Consider the following 19,375-nt stretch of genomic DNA (forward strand, 5'->3'; position numbering starts at 1 on the left):
ACTGCGCATGTCCAAATGACCGTATCTCTGCACTGCGCATGTTGTATCTCTGCACTAGGCATGTCCGATTGATCAGTATCTCGGCAACGCGCATGCTCGTATGATCAGTATTTCCGCAATGCGCATGCCCATTTGATCAGTATCTCTGCAACGCGCATGCCCGTATGATCGCATCTCTGCACTGCGCATGTTAGTGGCTTTGCTGCTGAAGGCGATACCTCGGCCATCCCCAGTCACCCCGGGAGGCTCTGCTCCTCGGACGGGAACTAGACGCTGCCGTGTGAGAGGGGGCGCTGCAGGTCACGTCCTCATGCAGGGGAGAGAATAGGCGGGCCTCCAGTCCCTCTGGGAGCCGAGGAGGCTCGAGTCTGCAGAGGAGGGAGCACTTCCTGGAAGAAGGGTGAGGTGCATGTTGGCAAAAGTGTCGTGCTTTGTTGCTAGAGGGTCTGTGTGTGCCTGGTGTTGGGGAGGGTGAGAATGAAACGATAGTTGGTGGTTGGTACGTGCGTGGTGGTGGTGGTTGGTACGTGCGTGGTGGTGGTGGTTGGTACGTGCGTGGTGGTGGTGGTTGGTACGTGCGTGGTGGTGGTGGTTGCTACGTGCGTGGTGGTGGTGGTTGGTGCGTGCGTGGTGGTGGTTGGTGCGTGCGTGGTGGTGGTTGGTGCATGTGTGGTGGTTGGTGCGTGCGTGGTGGTTGGTGCGTGCGTGGTGGTGGTCGGTACGTGCGTGGTGGTGGTCGGTACGTGCGTGGTGGTTGGTGCGTGCGTCGTGGTGGTCGGTGCGTCGTGGTGGTTGGTACGTGCGTGCGTTGTGGTGGTTGGTACGTGCGTTGTGGTGGTTGGTACGTGCGTCGTGGTGGTTGGTACGTGCATCGTGGTGGTTGGTACGTGCGTCGTGGTGGTCGTTACGTGCGTCGTGGTGGTGGTCGTTACGTGCGTCGTGGTGGTGGTCGTTACGTGCGTCGTGGTGGTTGGTACGTGCGTCGTGGTGGTTGGTACGTGCATCGTGGTGGTCGGTACGTGCGTCGTGGTGGTCGGTACGTGCGTCGTGGTGGTGGTCGTTACGTGCGTCGTGGTGGTGGTCGTTACGTGCGTCGTGGTGGTGGTTGGTACGTGCGTCGTGGTGGTGGTTGGTACGTGCGTCGTGGTGGTGGTTGGTACATGCGTCGTGGTGGTGGTTGGTACGTGCGTGGTGGTTGGTATGTGCGTGCTGGGTGACCCTGCCCGCCGTTATGAGTGGGCAGGGAATACTCTGGAGACAGTGGTATGGGGGGGCAATATGGCAGGGCAATATGGCGTATGTCCTGCTTCCTGCGCTTGGGAAGAGTGATACATTGAACAGTAACGGGACCCATGGGTCTACAGGGATTGGTGGTGGTGCAACTGATAAGGGCTCCCTTATGAATGCTGGATGGGAAGGTGGGAAGAAGAATGGAAAGGGTGGTTGGTGGGAAAAGGAAGTTGGGTACAGGTGGTGGTCACCAGTCTCTGGCGTAGGGTTTGGCAGTTGTTGATGTTGGGAGGAGGAAGTTGGGGTCTCTTGGGGATGATGGTGGAGCACTGCTTCGGAGTAGCTCCCCTGTGGATCGGAGGGTGCAGGGCAGTGGGGGTCTGGTGGTGGACAGCAGTATTTGAGAAGGAATGAAGCTGCAGTTGAATCCATGGAGGCAAAGTCAGGTTGGCAGGTGGTCATAAAGTTGGCAAAGCCTGATCTAGATCTTAGTGGTGTTAACACTTTTGTGGTTTCTGAGTGAGTCCGGAAAGGAATTGGTGCTGTGCAGTCTTTTCAGGTAATTAGTGGGGGGAATTTGTTGGTTAAGGGTGTGGGTGAGGTGACCAGGAACAAGGCGTTGGATATGGGATGTCTTAGTAGACATCGGGCTTCATTATGACTTTGGAGGTAGCCATGCCCTTAATAAAGGCATGGTTGCCTCCAAAATCGTGTCCGGGTTCCCTGAATGGGGAAATACTGGGCCATTCCGAGTATGGAGGGCCCGGTATTTTCTCCTTCAGGGAACCCGGCCCCGGGCCTTCCCCATTCCCATTCGACCACCTCATAGGGCTCAATGGGAATGGGGAGGGAGCTAACAATGGGCCCATTTTGAATGGGCTCGTTGTTAGCTCCCTGGTCCCCTCGCGGGACCCGCTATGGTCATCTGGATAAACCAGACGTCCATAGCGGGTCCCGCGAGGGGACCTCGTAATAGTGCGCAGTGGGTTTAACGGTGCCGGCACCATTACCAGCGCCATTAAACCCATTCCGCACAAGTTGTAATGAGGCCCATCCTGTTACTGTGTCAGGGTGGTGTGGTATGTACGGGAGTGATTTATGGACTATGGACTACCTCTTTGTGTGCATGATAGGGATATGGTGAGTTCCTTGCAGAAGATGGGGGTTTTGGAGGTATGGAGGTTGGGGAGGAAAGATCCTGATGGCTGTGTAATTTCTACGACTGTGACTATTCGGTTTAGGGGGAGTGAGGTGCCGGAGCATGTGTTTTTGGGGTTTCAGTGTTTTCGGGTGAAGCCATATGTCCCAGCCCCCCTTAGGTGCTATAAGTGTCAGGAGTATGGTCACATAGCACGGTCTTGTAGGAGGGAGAGGAGGTGGGGGAAGTGTGGTGGGCCCCATGATATTAAGGAGTGTGTGTCAGATTGTACACCGAAGTGTTGCAATTGTGGTGGGGATCATGTTGCTTTTTTTAGAGGGTGTGTTGCTCAGGTGGAGGCCTGTAAGGTTGTGAGCACTAAGGTGAGTCAAAACATCAGTTATGCAACACCAGTTCAGAAGGTATGGGAGGAGCAGGTGGTGGTGGGTATTCCTGCTGCAGTGGTGAAACAGGTGGAGGTAGGGGAGGTTCAGTCTTTGGGGGTTGAGGGAGTGATTGGAGGGGGTGTTACTATAAGAATGGCGGATTTGTTGTGTTTTATTATTGCAACTATTAATATGACAGCTGGTTGTCAGTCGAAATTGGACAGGTTACAGGCGGTGGTGAAGGCAGCAAAGATGTATTTAAGGATTAGAAATCTCACAGATAAGGATGTACATAAGATGAGTGGTGGTGATGTTCCCCATTAGGGTTCAGGGGTCTGAGGTTGTGGCAATGGAATGCGAGGAGTTTGTTGGCGAATGGGCAGGAGTTGAAGAAAGAGTTGGTGAAAGTGGGTGATGTTGATGTCGTATGGGTTCAGGAGACATGGTTAAGAGAGGGTATTCATTTTCGTTTTCCGGGATATGTGTTGTTTAAGAAAGATAGAGTGGCGGGTTGTGGGGGAGGAGTATGCATTTTGGTGAAGATTGGTATTCAATGTTCTGTCCTTGAGTTTGGAGGGGAATTGGAGTTGATTAGAGTGAGGTTATTTACGGGTTTTGACGTGTTGGTGATTTCAAATTTCTATAATCTGTGTAGACCTCTTGACTTGGTGGCTTTACAGCAGCCCTTGTGGCAGCATGACAAATATATTCTTTGTGGGGATTTTAACTGTCATAATACGTTGTGGAATAGTGCTGTGACAGATGTTAATGGGGCTAATTTGGAGGTGCTGGCTGATGAGTGTGGACTTGTTTTATTGAACTCGCCAGGGCATACTAGGACTGACATTCATACCGGAATGAGATCTTGTTTGGATTTGACATGGGTATCGGCATCTATGGTTTCTAAGTGTGTTTTGAAACTGAGGATGGATGGGGAGATGGGGAGTGATCACGGGTCTATATCCGTAGAGGTAGGTGTCAGGGTGGTGAAGTCGGCAGGTCCTGCCCCGAGGGGGGGGAACTTCCGTAATTTGGATTGGGCGATGTTTGGAGAGGGGTGTAGCAGGTTGATGGGTATGATGGGTTTCAGTGATGCTCAGGGGGTGGGGGTGCATACCACTGTGGATGCAATGGATTTGGCTCTGCAAGATATCTTTCGGAGTGTTGTGGCAGAATTGGCCCCGGCTCGAGGTAAGATCTTCCGGAAACCTGAGGTCCCGTGGTGGTTGTCAGAATGTACAGCGGTAGTTCAGGATGGAAAAGGAAGCGGCGGAAGGCCATGTATACTAAAGCGGTGGCGGACATTGTTGCATATAAAAAGGCTAGGGCACTGGTGCAGAGGGTGATTCGATGTCATAAGCGCATGTATTGGAGGAATTTTTGTAGTACTCTCTCTAGTGATACATGTTTATCAAAGGTGTGGGCAAGGTTTCGGCATATGTCCAGGCAGGCGAGAGGCGGCACTCGGATTTCAGTGATTACAGATGCGGGGTGTGACATGGTGGATGATGGTGGTAAAGCAAAGGCATTTGGAAAGTATTTTGCGGGTGTGCACAGCACGGAAAATTATTCCCTGGTGTCCAGACGGAAAATGGCAGAGTGAGTTGCGGGCTGTGGTAAGGGCTGATGGGATTCAAGTCCGGGGGAGGATGGGGTACAGTATATTTATTTGCAGCATTTGCCGGATGTTTGCTTGCTGGAGGTGTTGCGGCTGTTTAATGTTGTGTGGGATCATGGTACATTGCCTAGTGGGTGGAAGAGGGGTGTCATCCTTCCAATTCTGAAATTGGGGAAGCCAGCTGGTTTGTGCGGGTCCTATCGTCCCATTGCTCTGACATCTGTGTTGTGCAAGGTGATGGAAAAAAATGGTGTGTGGCCGTCTGGTGCACTTTCTGGAGTCGGAGCAGTGTGTATCAGCATGGGTTTTGTAAATCTAGATCTGTGATGGATGCAGTTGTGGCATTGGCAACAGATGTGGAGAAGGCATTGTCCTGTCGGGAAATGGTGGGGCAATCTTTGTTGATATGGAGAAGGCGTATGATATGGTGTGGAGGGATGGGTTGCTATTTGTGTTGCGAAAGAATGGTGTTGAGGGGAAGATGTTTTCCTGGATTAAGGATTTTCTGATGAATAGGGCGTTTCGAGTGCGTGTTGGGGACGCATTGTCCCGAGAGTTTTTGATGGAAAATGGGACGCCTCAGGGTAGTGTTATCAGCTCTATTTTGTTTCTTGTAGCGGTGGATGACCTTATAGAGAGAGTTCGGGAATGTGGTTGTCAGGTGGGATTCTATGCAGATGATGGAGTGATTTGGGTTAGGGATAAGGTGGGAGGAGTGATTAAAGGAAAGTTGCAAGAGGCTTTGGAGGTAATGGAAAGGTGGTGTCAGGATTGGGGATTTAAGGTGTCCTCCTCTAAAACGGTGTGTATGTTGTTCAACAGACAGCGTAGTGGTGTCAGTTTGGAACTCAAGTACAGCGGGGATGAGTTGGTTCGGGTGACGGAATTTCGGTATCTTGGTGTGCTCTTGGATCCGTGCCTGTCATGGAAGTTGCAAGTGGAAAAGACGGTGGCAAAGTGTAAATAGCGTCTTAATTTGTACAAGGCGGTGTCGGGTCAGGAGTGGGGTGGATGGCAGAGAAGTATGAGGAATGTTGTATGTGGGGTTGGTCAGGAGTGTGCTGAAGTTCGGAGTTCAGCTGTAGTGCAGTTATAGTAGGACTCAGCTTAATGTGTTGGATGGTGTCCAGGCAAGGGCAATGATAATTGTGACTGGGACTGTTCGGTCATCCCCCGCAGAGGCCGTGCAAGTGTTGGCAGGGATGTTGCCAATGGATTTGAGACGGGAGAAGCTGAGTGCTAGGTATTGGCTGCGTTGTAAATCCCTCAGTGTGTGGCATCCTGTGAAGAAGTGTCTGCAGGTTAATTGGATGCATGCTTATAAGAGTGGGAGTTGGGAGAGGAAAGGGGGACTTTTGGATTCCATGCAGACAGGCTGGTGAAACGATTGGGGGTGGAGGGGTTGTGTATGGTTGAAGATGTGGATAGGGTTGTTGGACCGATTTGGATGCAGTATGATCCAATTGTCTGTTTGGATCTGGGCAAGGTGGTGATAGAGGCATGATTAAGAGATTGGCGGTGCAGTATGTGGAGGGGAAAGTTGGCGCTCAAGTAAATACGGATGGTTCCAGGGATCCGGAGAGGAACAGGGTTGGTATGGCTTGCTAGTTTCATGCGGATGAGGAGCTTTGGGTGGCTAGGTTGTCGGATGATGTATCGGCTGAGTTAATGGCTATTAATATGGCGGTGCTTCGGATTATAGGGAAACAGTTGTCTAGGGTGGTGGTGTTTGTGGATTCGAGTGCGTTGTTGGCTATCAAGGAGGGGAATTGTGATAGGAGGGACATAGTTGTGCTCATTAGACAGCGATTAGAGGAGTGTGTTGCAGGGGGTACCGTGGTGGAGTTGGCTTAGGTTCCCAGTCGTCGTGGGGTCTTGGGTAATGAGATGGTGGATCGGGCTGCGTATGGGGATGTGGATGTGAAAGTTCCATTGAGTGTGGCTGAGATACAGGTGATGGTGCGTGGAAAAATTAAGGATATGTGGTAGGATCAATGGGATATGAGTTCAAAGGGACGGCAGTTCTATGCAGTATGCAGGGAAGTGCGGGTTCGGGCGTTTGAGGGGGGGTAGAGTTGACACGAAGAGAGGAAACTATTTTGAATCGCCTTACTCTGGGTCATGCGGGGTTGGCGGGATGGAAGTGTTTGCTGGGTAGAGTTACTTCAGCAGCACGTGAGGCTTGAGGGGGCCCAGAGACTGTGTCTCATTATATGTTGGACTGTGTGAGGTTTGATGTGCAGCGGGAATTACTCAGAGTCCTGATGAGTGGCAGTGGGGTGGTTGTACAGGGGTTATCTGATCTGTTCAGTTGGAAAAGAGGGGTGGTGGATGAGCAGTGTAGGTTCCTGCTTCAGTTTGTGTGGGAGACTGGGAAGTGGGATGAGATCTAGTGGAGGTCGATGGCTGATTGGTGCTCTTTTTGGTGAACATCATCTTAATAGATGGAAATCGCGAGCTTCAGATTTCTGGAGTCATCCTAACAAGAAGAAGAAGAAGTCACTCTGCGAGGCTCTGAGAGGAGGGTGTGTTCATGGCCCCCCAGTCCTCCCCTCTTCCTCAGCTCAGGATCTAGGGTGAAAACGCTGCACCAATGAGGAAGCAGTGATTATGCAGATACGTGGCGGGAGGCCAGTGTTCACCCCTGGGGTGAGAAGAGTCCATAGGAGGCATCTTGCCTTGCCTCTGCTTTCCCTTCTCAAGCCTTTCGCTGTCTGTGCTATGGGGGGGAGGAGTAGTCTACACCCCTGGGGTGAGAAGAGTCTATAGGAGGCATCTAGCCTTGCCTCTGCTTTCCCTTCTCAAGCCTTTCGCTGTCTGTGCTATGGGGGGAGGAGTAGTCTACACCCCTGGGGTGAGAAGAGTCTACAGGAGGCATCTTGCCTTGTCTCTGTTTTCCCTTCTCAGGGCTTTCTCCTCTCTGTGCTATGCGGTGGGTTTGGGGAGAGGGGGTGATGAGTCTGTGGTGAGAAGAGTCTATAGGAGGCATCTTGCCTTGCCTCTGCTGTCCCTTCTCAAGCCTTTGTCCTGTCTGTGCCATGGGGGGGTAGTCAACACCCCTGGGGTGAGAAGAGTCTTTATAGGAAACGTCTTGCCTTGTCTCCCCTTGCCTTGCTTTCCCTTCTCAAGCCTTTCTACTGTATGTGCTATGGGGAGGTAGTCTACACCCCTGGGATGAGAAGAGTCTATAGGAGGCATCTTGCCTTGTCTGTTTTCCCTTCTCAAGCCTTTCTTCTGTATGTGCTATGGGGGTAGTCTACACCCCTGGGGTGAGAAGAGTCTATAGGAGGCATATCGCCTTGTCTCTGCTTTCCCTTCTCAGGCCTTTCTCCTGTCTGTGCTATGGGGGGGGGGGGGGTAGTCTACGCCCCTGGTGTGAGAAGTGTCTATAGGAGGCATCCTGCCTTGCCTCTGCTTTCCCTTCTCAAGCCGTTCTCCTGTCTGTGCTATGGGGGGGGGGGTAGGCTACAACCCTGTGGTGAGAAGGGTCTATAGGAGGCCTCTTGCCTTGCCTCTGCTTTCCCTTCTCAAGCCTTTCTCCTGTCTGTGCTATGGGGGAGGGGAGTGGGGGGAGTCTACCCTCCTGTGGTGAGAAGTGTCTATAGGAGGCATCTTGCCTTGCCTCTGCTTTCTAATGGGGGAGGACGGAGGGGGCTGGGGGTGCTATACTGGGAGGAAGGGGTGATATAGTCAGCATTTGGATATATGGAAATGCTTGTAGTATTTACTTGAGATCATTCTTATTGTAGATGAATTAATCATATGATAATGTTTGCTTTCTCCAGACCTGAAAACTCTCTTGGTATGACCTTGTATTCATCAATAAGTAAGAAGCACAGACTACAAAAGGTAAATAAATAGTGTCTCTCTACACAAATTGTGCTTTGCTTATGAGGCAGCTTGCCTCCTGCCCTGCCTACCTGTGCCCCCGCCCTCTTACTTCTTCAATTTTTCCTACTCTTCTTCCTCCCCTCGGACCAAGTGCTGAACCAGAAGTGGCCCTGGAGAATGTTTTCAAAGTGGCCCCATGTTGCACTGAGGAGAGAAGCATAACAAGCAACCCCAGCCCTCAACAGAGAGTTTGAATGGGGGCAAAAGTGTGCATTTCAATGCACATTATCTCGAAAAGCTTTTTATTTTAGAGCTGATGCAGACAAAGTGCCTTTCCACCCAAACCAAAAACCTATAGATATCCAATAATCTCTGTTCCCCGCCACCTTTGCCCCTTTCATAGCATTGGCAGCGATCAAAACCAGCTCTGTTGAAGTCCGCCTCCCCCATCCATGCTGGACACAATAATGAATAGATGTCTTTTCAAGGGCAACATCGGCATTCCACAGTGATGGCATTTGTGTTCCAGCAAAGGCTCAAGGCCTGATCTAATAATATCAGGCACCAGGCTGGTTTACTACCTTTATTATAGATGCAGGACACTGAGCAGGTACATCTACCCCAGCATAGACTCAAGGCCTGATCTGATAATAGCAGGCACGAGGCTGGCTTACTGCCTTTATTATAGATGCAGGACACAGAGCAGGTACATCTACCCCAGCATAGGCTCAAGGCCTGATCTAATAATAGCAGGCACGAGGCTGGCTTACTACCTTTAGTATAGATGCAGGACACAGAGCAGGTACATCTACCCCAGCATAGGCACAAGGCCTGATCTAATAATAGCAGGCACGTGGCTGGTTTTCTACCTTTTAGTACAGATGTAGGACACAGAGCAGGTACATCTAGCCCAGCATAGGCTCAAGGCCTGATCTAATAAAGTAGGCACGAGGCTGGCTTACTACCTTTATTATAGATGCAGGACACAGGGCAGGTACATCTAGCCCAGCATACGCTCAATGCCTGATCTAATAATAGCAGGCACGAGGCTGGTTTACTACCTTTATTATAGATGCAGGACACAGAGCAGGTACATCTACCCAAGCATACGCTCAATGCCTGATCTAATAATAGCAGGCACGAGGCTGGTTTACTACCTTTAGTATAGATGTAGGATACAGGGCAGGTACATCTACCCCAGCATAGGCTCAAGGCCTGATCTAATAATAGCAGGCACGTGGCTGGTTTTCTACCTTTTAGTACAGATGTAGGACACAGAGCAGGTACATCTAGCCCAGCATAGGCTCAAGGCCTGATCTAATAATAGCAGGCACGAGGCTGGCTTACTACCTTATTATAGATGCAGGACTCAGAGCAGGTACATCTACCCCAGCATAGGCTCAAGGCCTGATCTAATAATACCAGGCACGAGGCTGGTTTACTACCTTATTATAGATGCAGGACACAGAGCAGGTACGTCTACCCCAGCATAAGCTCAAGGCCTGATCTAATAATAGCAGGCACGAGGCTGGTTTACTACCTTTAGTATAGATACAGGACACTGAGAAATTACATCTACCCCAGCATAGGCTCAAGGCCTGATCTAATAATAGCAGGCACGAGGCTGGCTTACTACCTTTAGTATAGATGCAGTACTCAGAGCAGGTACATCTACCCCAGCATAGGCTCAAGGCCTGATCTAATAATATCAGGCACGAGGCTGGTTTTCTACCTTTTAGTACAGATGTAGGACACAGAGCAGGTACATCTACCCCAGCATAAGCTCAAGGCCTGATCTAATAATAGCAGGCACGAGGCTGGTTTACTGCCTTTAGTCAAGATGTAGGACACAGGGCAGGTACATCTACCCCAGCATAGGCTCAAGGCCTGATCTAAAAATAGCAGGCACGAGGCTGGTTTACTACCTTTTTTATAGATGCAGGACACAGGGCAGGTACATCTACCCTAGCAAAGGCTCAATGCCTGATCTAATAGTAGCAGGCACGAGGATGGCTTACTACCTTTAGTATAGATGTAGGACACAGAGCAGGTACATCTACCCCAGCATAGGCTCAAGGCCTGATCTAATAATAGCAGGCACAAGGCTGGTTTACTACCTTTATTATAGATGCAGGACACAGAGCAGGTACATCTACCCCAGCATAGGCTTATAGCCTGATCTAATAATAGCAGGCACGAGGCTGGTTTTCTACCTTTTAGTACAGATGTAGAACACAGAGCAGATACATCTAGCCCAGCATAGGCTCAGGGCCTGATCTAGTAATAGCAGGCACGAGGCTGGCTTACTACCTTTAGCATAGATGCAGGACACAGAGTAGGTACATGTACCCCAGCATAGGCTCAATGCCTGATCTAATAGTAGCAGGCACGAGGATGGCTTACTACCTTTAGTATAGATGTAGGACACAGAGCATGTACATCTACCCTGCATAGGCTCAAGGCCTGATCTAATAATAGCAGGCACGAGGCTGGCTTACTACCTTTATTATAGATGCAGGACACAGAGTAGGTACATGTACCCCAGCATAGGCTCAATGCCTGATCTAATAGTAGCAGGCACGAGGATGGCTTACTACCTTTAGTATAGATGTAGGACACAGAGCAGGTACATCTACCAGAGCATAGGCTCAAGGCCTGATCTAATAATAGCAGGCACGAGGCTGGTTTACTACCTTTAGTATAGATGTAGGATACAGGGCAGGTGCAGATACCCTAGCATAGGCTCAAGGCCTGATCTAATAATAGCAGGCACGAGGCTGGTTTACTATCTTATTATAGATGCAGGACACAGAGCAGGTACATCTACCAGAGCATAGGCTCAAGGCCTGATCTAATAATAGCAGGCACGAGGCTGGTTTACTACCTTTATTATAGATGTAGGACACAGAGCAGGTACATCTACTCCAGCATAGGCTCAAGGCCTGATCTAATAGTAGCAGGCACGAGGCTGGTTTACTACCTTTATTATAGATGTAGGACACAGAGCAGGTACATCTACCCCAGGATAGGCACAGGGCCTGTTCTCAGCACTGAGTATGTCTGTTTACCAGCTCTGTAGTCCGGCTTTGCTGGTGAAGATGCAGCTCGGGTATCCTCAGTCACTCTGCGAAGTTCTGAGGAGTGGTTTTATTCCTGAGGCTTCTTACCCTCTCTCTGGCTCATTTACTTCTCAAATGCTGTATGGTGAAAACGAAGCAGTATGGCTATTCCACACCCTTGTAGTGCAAAGGGAGTTTTTTTTAGGAGAAATGTTGACTTGTCTCTGCTTTTCCTACGCAAACCTTCTATTAAGCATTTCTCCTGTGTATGTGGTAGAGGGTGGGTTATGAGGGTGGAGGATGACATACGCAGCTCTTTCTTTGGACATTTTGATTATATATTTTCTCCATCATATAAATGCTTGCAGTATGTAGATGAATTAATCATATGATAATGTTTGCTCTCCACAGGGTTGAATACATTATTGGTGTGTCGTCGTGTTTAGCAAAAGTAAGAATCACAGACCATAAAAGGTAAACAGGTGCTGTGATATATGTATGTCCCTCTAAATAACTGCTGCAATACATGTATGTCTCTCTGTACACACTGCTCTTTGTTTATTAGGCATCAGCTAAGATAGTGGACCTCCACGCCTCTGCTGATCTGGTGGGCCCCACTGTTTCTGCTAAATTGCTTGTCTGGGGTAACCACCCATCAGCCTCCCTTGTCTTACCTCTCCCATGGATGGCCCTTCTCTGCTCCTGTGCAGAGGCTTGCCTCCCCTCTTTGTGAGCGCCTTCACATTCTGCATGAGTCCATGCATCCATTCCTTTAAGCTCTGCATCTGTAAAGTCATCAGTTGATTCTCAAACATTTCTTTCTTCTATTCCCGACACTGCAATGATTTGCAACTGCCACTAACTCTGCTAAAGGTTTAGTCTTCCACCCAATGCACACATTTTTAGGTAACAAAACAATTAGCTACATCTTTCTGTGCCGTCTCATATGGTTTGGCGATACTCGAATGCTGGGTGAATACCACTTCCAACCTATCCAAATAGTTGGCCATGGATACTTCTTATATTGTCTACAATTTTCTATTTAAGCCTAATCTATTTACTGTGGACATATCTCTGGGATCGCAGTAATTCTCTAGCCTGAGCCAATGGGCCCCCTGTCTCCAGATCCTGAGTAGGCCACGTGGTGCATTCTTCAAGCCTCTGCCCATCTTCAGGTGGCATAATTATCCTCATGAGCTGATGTATATTTGCTAAGAGTGGTTCTGTTCGAGTAGATTTCTTGCTTGTGTAAAATATCCACTCTCTGTGAGTCCCCCAGCCCTTTTTCATGGACACCTGGATTTCTTATGCTAATTCTCCTAATTGGGTGGGTATCTTTTTCTCCACTTTTGCTCTGGTGTGGGGATCCTTTTGGACCTCTTTTTGGGATTTCTACTTGGAGTTATGCTTTCCTCCAAGTTTATAGCATCTACCTTTCCCTAAATCAACACACATCACCTTCTGTGCAGTGTTCACAGAAGCTCCTAGAGCTTCTCCATCACATGTTTTTTCTTTCCCTGACTATCTCTTGCAGTTACCAGGGCAGAGGGATAAATGTTATCCCTATGTGTTTTATAATGAATAAAAACCATTCAACTGAGGCAGTACAAGACTCCACTCTTAGTATAAGGCTGTACCACCTGAGTTCATGGTAGTGTAGACTGAACAACCAGGCCTAACTTAGGAGGGAGAGAATGCTGTAGAATCAGTACAAATGAAATTGTAACACAAATGGTCCAAACAAACACTGAAACACTATGAATTGTCAAAAATAAATGGTTTATTTCAATACGAGTAGGCCCAGAAAAATCTTGGGGGAAATAAGTACTATCACATTATATGAAATCACAATTATAAAAACACAAAACTGTGCTTGACGGTTCACAGACCAAAGGTTATACCTTATTTGAAACACCTAACAATAGTTTGTGGGATGTCAAACCTTTTCATACACAGTCAGTATAGGTCACACCTATTCTTGGGGAGTAAAAACCAATGGTTACATTCAGATTACATTAAGTAATTCAAGAGTAATAGACCCTACCAGTTGTACCGTCACGCTCAGTAATAAATCACAATCAGTCAACTGGACAATATATGTTCTGTGAATAGTGCAACACTTATTCTAGGTACAGTAAAAACCTACAACTACTTTTGTGATAACACACAGTTATACTAGGTGAGTAAAACCTAAGGATGTGATATTCAAGTACAGGTGATTTTGAGATCAGTGAAACACAGATTGAGATAAGCAGTAACTCTAACTTATTTTTGGATGGCACACAGATAACTCAAGGTAAGTAAACCCCATGTACCCTTTCAAGAATAACCCTTTCAGTTATTCTAGGTAGGTAAACTTAATGCAGACTTATTCTGGACAGGCTAACAGCAATTCAAGGCAAGCAAGACCCAGTTGGGTAACTCTCATACAATTATCCTAACAGGAATAAGGAAGTGAAACCAACAGCATTACTTTTTGAAAGAGGCACAACCAAATCACAGGTGAGTAATATACCCTTACATCTACTTTCTGTTAGAATGGCAAAACGGTTTCTAAGGACAGAAAAGATGTTACATATACTTTTGAGAATAGTGCAACACACATTCAAGGTAAGAAAGAACTTTTGTAACTGTTCACTCTCAGCTACCTACCATCTCTTTTACAAGTAAGTAACTTTTAAACACTTGTTCTCTTTTCTAGGCAAAAGGCCCAATCCCTTAAAAGTCTTTTCCTTATTCTTGGAGCATGAGTTGTTCTCAGTAGCAGAAGGGGGTGGGTGGGTCACTAGGGTCTAGTTTCCAACAGGCAGTGTCAGGATAGGTTCTTAAGTAGCAAAAGTCAGAGTTCCCCAGGAAGACTGTTCAAACAGGTGAGTATTTTACTTGAGTTAGTTGCGGGTTCCAGTAGTGGGACTGGGTGAACTGGACGAGAGGCCTCCCAATCAGAGAAAACACCTTACAACTACACAGGAATCACAAGAGACTTAAAATAAGTACATACGCAAGCCAACACAGTACCTCAGCATTGAAAAAGATTTTGCAGCAGGAGGACTTCAGAATCTGCAGCCAAAAACCCAGTCGGTGGATTCCTTGTCGTGGTGACTGAAAACAGGACCCTGGAAGGGACTTTGCACCAGGGATCAATAGGGAAGGCTCTAGGTAAGATTTTTCTCACAGCTGGATGCAGCTCTGTGGATTTGGCCCCTTTTACAAGAGCACAGAAGAAGACAGAATATCGCTGGTCGGATGCTCGTCGTTACAAAGGTCCAGCATTCGTGTTTCTGGAGATCTAGCAGGATGCCCATGAAGTTTCAGCGAGATTCAGAATTCGGAAGACCTTGCACCGCACAATGGCTCGGGGGTCCCAGAGTATTGGTGTATTGCAGCCCTGCAAGGTTTCAGCGCGGCATTGGATGGCCCAAAATACAGGTCTTCTTGAGTATAGTGAGTCTCACCAGGTTCTGGGTTGGGATCGTCATTTTCGGAGTCCCCAGGTCGATTGGAAGGAAGGGCTACAGCAGGCTCAGGTTACACAGCAGGCTCCCCGGTCGCTGAAAATTGTCTCAGCCGCTTTTCCGTCATCATCCTCTTTGGTTTTGGTTCCAGTGGTTGACTTTTCTTCAGCTTCCAGGTTCGGAGTATTTAACAGACATGACAGCATAACCTCTGCATTCTCTCCCTGCATTGGACAACCAGACCGCCCCTTGTTGTCAAATCGGGACAGCCAGCCCCCCACTGCGATATGTCCCCATTCAGGCAAGGAGGAAGACAAAGGGATGTGGAGTTTTGGATGCCTCCCTCGCTTCCTACCTTCACAGACAGACTGGAGCCTGGGCGGTGAGTCCAGGGGACTCCTGCCAACAAGATAAAAATCAAACACAGGAATTTTTCACCCTGGATGTCAGGAATGGAAGAAGGAAGGACAAGGACCACTTCCGTGGCGGAGTTGGGATAAATTGCTCTGTGCTGTCTGCAGCTGTCCGCGGTGGGAACGAGGCCTATGGCCCAGCAGCTATGCCATCGTGCACCCTTATTCCTTTCCCAGTGCACCTGGGTAAATCGCCTTCCGGCATCAGGATTTCCATCAAGGTACTGCTTTCAATACTCATGACTTTAACAATATCCAATTTCTTATCTCCTGAAAGCCTCATTCAGACACCAGGTTTACTAACACCAGTGTCAAATCCAAACTCATCTATTCCTTGACTACTAATATAACTCCTGGTATTGACCCGTGTCTTGGGAACGCCAGGTCATTATGCAATAAAACCACTGCAGTCCTGGACTTTTTCTAAGATTAAACTTCCCTTTCTTATGTATCACTGACACTTGTATTTTACCACACAACACAACTGCTGCTGCCTCCTTAACTTCTTCCCTGTCTTCTTTTGCTCATGTCCCCCGAGCCAGCAGTCGCGGAGGGGGCACTGGCATACTCTATCGTTCCTGTTATTCCTCTGTTGCCCCCATCTGTTGCTACACCATCCTATTCTTCTTTTGAATTCATGTATAAAATCTTTACTGCACCTCATGCCATTTCATTTATTATTGTTTATCGTCCTCCATGGTCTCTCGGCTCTTTCTGTGACGATATCGACCACCTTTTGTCCCATATCCTGCCTAGTCCAACTCCTCTTGTATTACTAGGGGACGTCAATCTTCTCCTTTCTTCAGTACATTCTACCACTCCTTTTCTTTCCATTCTCGACTCCCACTTTCTTTCACCCCTTCTGACTCCTCCCACACACATTTTCGGGTTCCTCACTTGATTTAATCTTTCTCTCCACTTTTAGTGCCTCTTCAGTACTAGCCCAACCTGTTTACTTATCAGATCTCTCCAGGACTGAAATCTCTGCACTGGCTCCCAGTGGCTGCGAGGATTAAGTTCAAACCCCTCTGCATTGATCTTCCTACTCAAGCTCTTCGCTCATCCGCCTCCAACTCTCTCAGGGTCAGCCACTTCTCCAAGCAACAAGTTGGTGGTAGATCTTTCTTCTGCTGGGGCCTCCCTCTGGAACAGCCTCCCTGCCTCCCTGAAACTTGAGGAGAACCATCTCCGGTTCCGGAAGCACCTCAAAACCTTCCTCGGCTTTTTCTCCTCCTCTCCCCTGCTGAACTCCTGGCTGAAACTGAAACTGCACTGGTCACCTGGCCACCCTCTGATCTAGGGTCCAGGTCCCTTCCCCCGCCAGTTGCAAACCTGCACTGCCTTCCTGGCAACCCCCGCACTTGGGGACTCTTTTCTGTATCCCTACAGTCCCCTACCAGCCTTTGACACCTGATGTCTGCACTTATCCTTGCACTTTCCACCAGCTGGCCGCACTTTTTACTTATTGCTTTTATTTATTCTATTTTCTTTTACTGTGATTCCATGCACTGCACTGCTCCCTCCCCTCCCCCATACATCTTTCCCCTTCCCCCTTCCCCTGAACTTGCGTGATCTCAATGTCACCTGGCCTAGTAAGATCGTTGTCTCTGTCTTCCCTCGGTTCTCCCTACCTTGCCTGGTCACACCTTGAAACACAGTTTTTTAACTTTTTCACAACACTTGTACTGCTATCCTTCCCTCTTCTTTAAGTTTCTGTGCTCTTAATGCTGATGAGGCAGCATCTGCTCTTTCCTCATCTCTTTCTCTTAGTCTTGATCAACTCTATCTTTTGTCTGCTTTTCACCCCACTCGCAAACCTTCTCAACCCTGGCTTTCCCCTCATCTCTGCTCTATGCTGTGGCTTCTTCGCCGACTTGAGGCACTGGCGCAGATCAAAATCTGCATCTAATCACTCTTCCTATTTCTTCTACCACACTCTCTACGACAATTGTCTAATCTCTGCAAAGATTGCCTACTTTTCTGATCTTCACACCCAATCTACCCACCCCAGGCGTCTTTTTCAAACTCTTACACGGTTGCACTCCGCGCCCTCTCCTGATCACTCTCTTAACTCTACCCTGTCTGCCTTTGCTAACTTTTCTTCAAAAGTTCTTTCTCTTCATCAAGACATTGAAGCCTCTCTTCCCCCAACCACTTTACCTCCTTCTCCCCCACCCCTTCTGTTTTCATTTCTAGCTTTGCCCCTGTTTCCAACAGAGATGTACTTCTCTTGTTAGCCAAAGCCCATCCCACTGCCACTCCTATCGATCCAATTCCATCTGCTCTTATACCTAAGGTTTACCCTCTTCTTATACCTTACCTTGTTTCTTCTCTTTCTACCTCTGTTTTTCCTATGTTCTTTAAACACGCAACTATTATTCCTATCTTGAAAAACCCCACAGCTAATCCTCTCATTGTTTCTAAAATCCGTCCTAACCCCTTCTACCCTATCTCTCTACTAGAGCATCATGTGTACTCTCAGATTTCATCCTTGGTCACTGATCCTTTTCTTCCTCGTTTTCAGTCTGGCTTCCGTCCCCTTCATTCTACCGTTAGGCAAGATTGTATGCAGTACCCTTTGGGTGCACTACCATAACCTTGACCTCCTGGCAATAGCGGCCCAACCTTTGGTATAAGTCTGAACTACACAGGTTGGTAGTGTGGCCGAACCGCCAGGCTTATCTCAAGAGGGGTCAATGTGAACTGTAAATTTGTAACAGATTTTCACAGTAGCAGGTATTCAAATAAACAGTTACACTCAAGGTTTCTTGATTAAATAATTATTAATTTAACCGATGGGCCTCAATATGAGTCTGGCGTTAGCTGTGCCGGTAAAAATGGCACGGCTGCCGCTGGAGTCATTTCTTTTCTGGCGCCCGGCAATGGGGCCTCACTGGGGCATTACAGCCCCGGCGGTCCCGGTAATTCCCCATTGCAGGGCGCCGGAAAAACTTACTCCCCATTCCCATTCCAGTCCCATTGGACTCAATGGGAATGTGGAGGATGGATGCACCGTTACCATTCGGGATTGGTGCCGATGCAACCGTCAAGTTCTGCGAGCGGGTGCCGTTCTGCCCGCCAGGTCAGACCTGGCAGGCTGAACGGCACCCGCTCGCAGTAGCTTACCAGCACCGTTGTTACCGGACCAGCAGACTCATAATGAGGCCCGGTTATATAAGCCTTCTCCAGAAGGAAGCAAATCACATGTAACTTTTAAGTATACTTCAAAACACACTTTCAGTTGATTTAAATCAGTTGATAACCATTGGGGATAGCACACAGACACTTCCTACACCCTGAGGTGACTTAAATAGCTAGGACACTGTGGAGATTGATTTATCACTGGTACATTTAGAGCAATACTGTTTTGTGCAAAGGTTAGATATAGGAAGAAAACATAGGTTAACACAACATTCCATAAACTTGTAAGTACTTTTAAAACCCTCCAATGCAAAGTGAATTAACCCTTTCCTGGGGAAAGGTAAATGCAGCTAGTTGGAGGTAGAAGAGTCTTTCAGGGAATCAGGCAATCTACTGTTAATTGTGCAAAGTCTAGAGAAGTTGAAGATCTTCGGATAGGTGAGTAAATGTCTTGCACACATTTTCAAAAGAGTTTGTGGAAATAAAGAGCACTTGAAAGGCCACAAGCTGTTTAGACTTGTTTAAGGCACAGATGCAAGCAACTCTGCAAGGCAACCAAGACAATTCCCAACTGAGAACAAGCAAGGCTGCACAACAAGAGGTACGTCCTCTTAGGTTTACAGTACCTTTAGAATGGAGAAAACCCACTCCTGGGTTTGAGTCTTAGGGGTGGCCCAGTCTTGTAAAGCTTGTACCTTGCTAGACAATGGCCTTATTTCACCTCCTCCTCCCTCATGTCGAAGGTAGGCCACTTTACTCTGACCAATCTGATATTTGCTAGCCTTTATGGTCAGTTGGGCCTGTTCAAGAGCCTGCAAAACATATGGTCAAGATGTTCTTCCCAAGTAGGGTTGAACACTGCAATGTCATCCAAGTATGCCATGCAGAAGTCCTCCATCCCATTCAGAACACGATTCACCATCTTTTGGAATGTAGCAGGTGCATTTTATAGTCCAAAAGGCATAACCTCCTCCTGGGGTTGAAAACGCAATTTTCTCGTTGGCATGGTCTGTCCAAGCTATTTGCCAATAGCCTGATGTTGGGTCAAATGTGCTGAGGTACTTGGCTGAACCAAGTTTGTCCACCAGCACATCTGTCCTTGGT

The 19,375-nt window shown here is 48.1% G+C and overlaps 1 pseudogene; it reads left to right on the forward strand.

Annotated features, from left to right (window-relative positions):
- Positions 1-316: 316 nt before the first annotated feature.
- The window catches only part of LOC138523115 (zinc finger protein 850-like), a 197,177-nt pseudogene continuing 178,118 nt past the window's right edge, over positions 317-19,375 (forward strand).

This window comes from Ambystoma mexicanum, chromosome 1q, assembly GCF_040938575.1.
Source record: "Ambystoma mexicanum isolate Mex_15411 chromosome 1q, UKY_AmexF1_1, whole genome shotgun sequence".
NCBI classification, from domain to species: Eukaryota; Metazoa; Chordata; class Amphibia; order Caudata; family Ambystomatidae; genus Ambystoma; species Ambystoma mexicanum.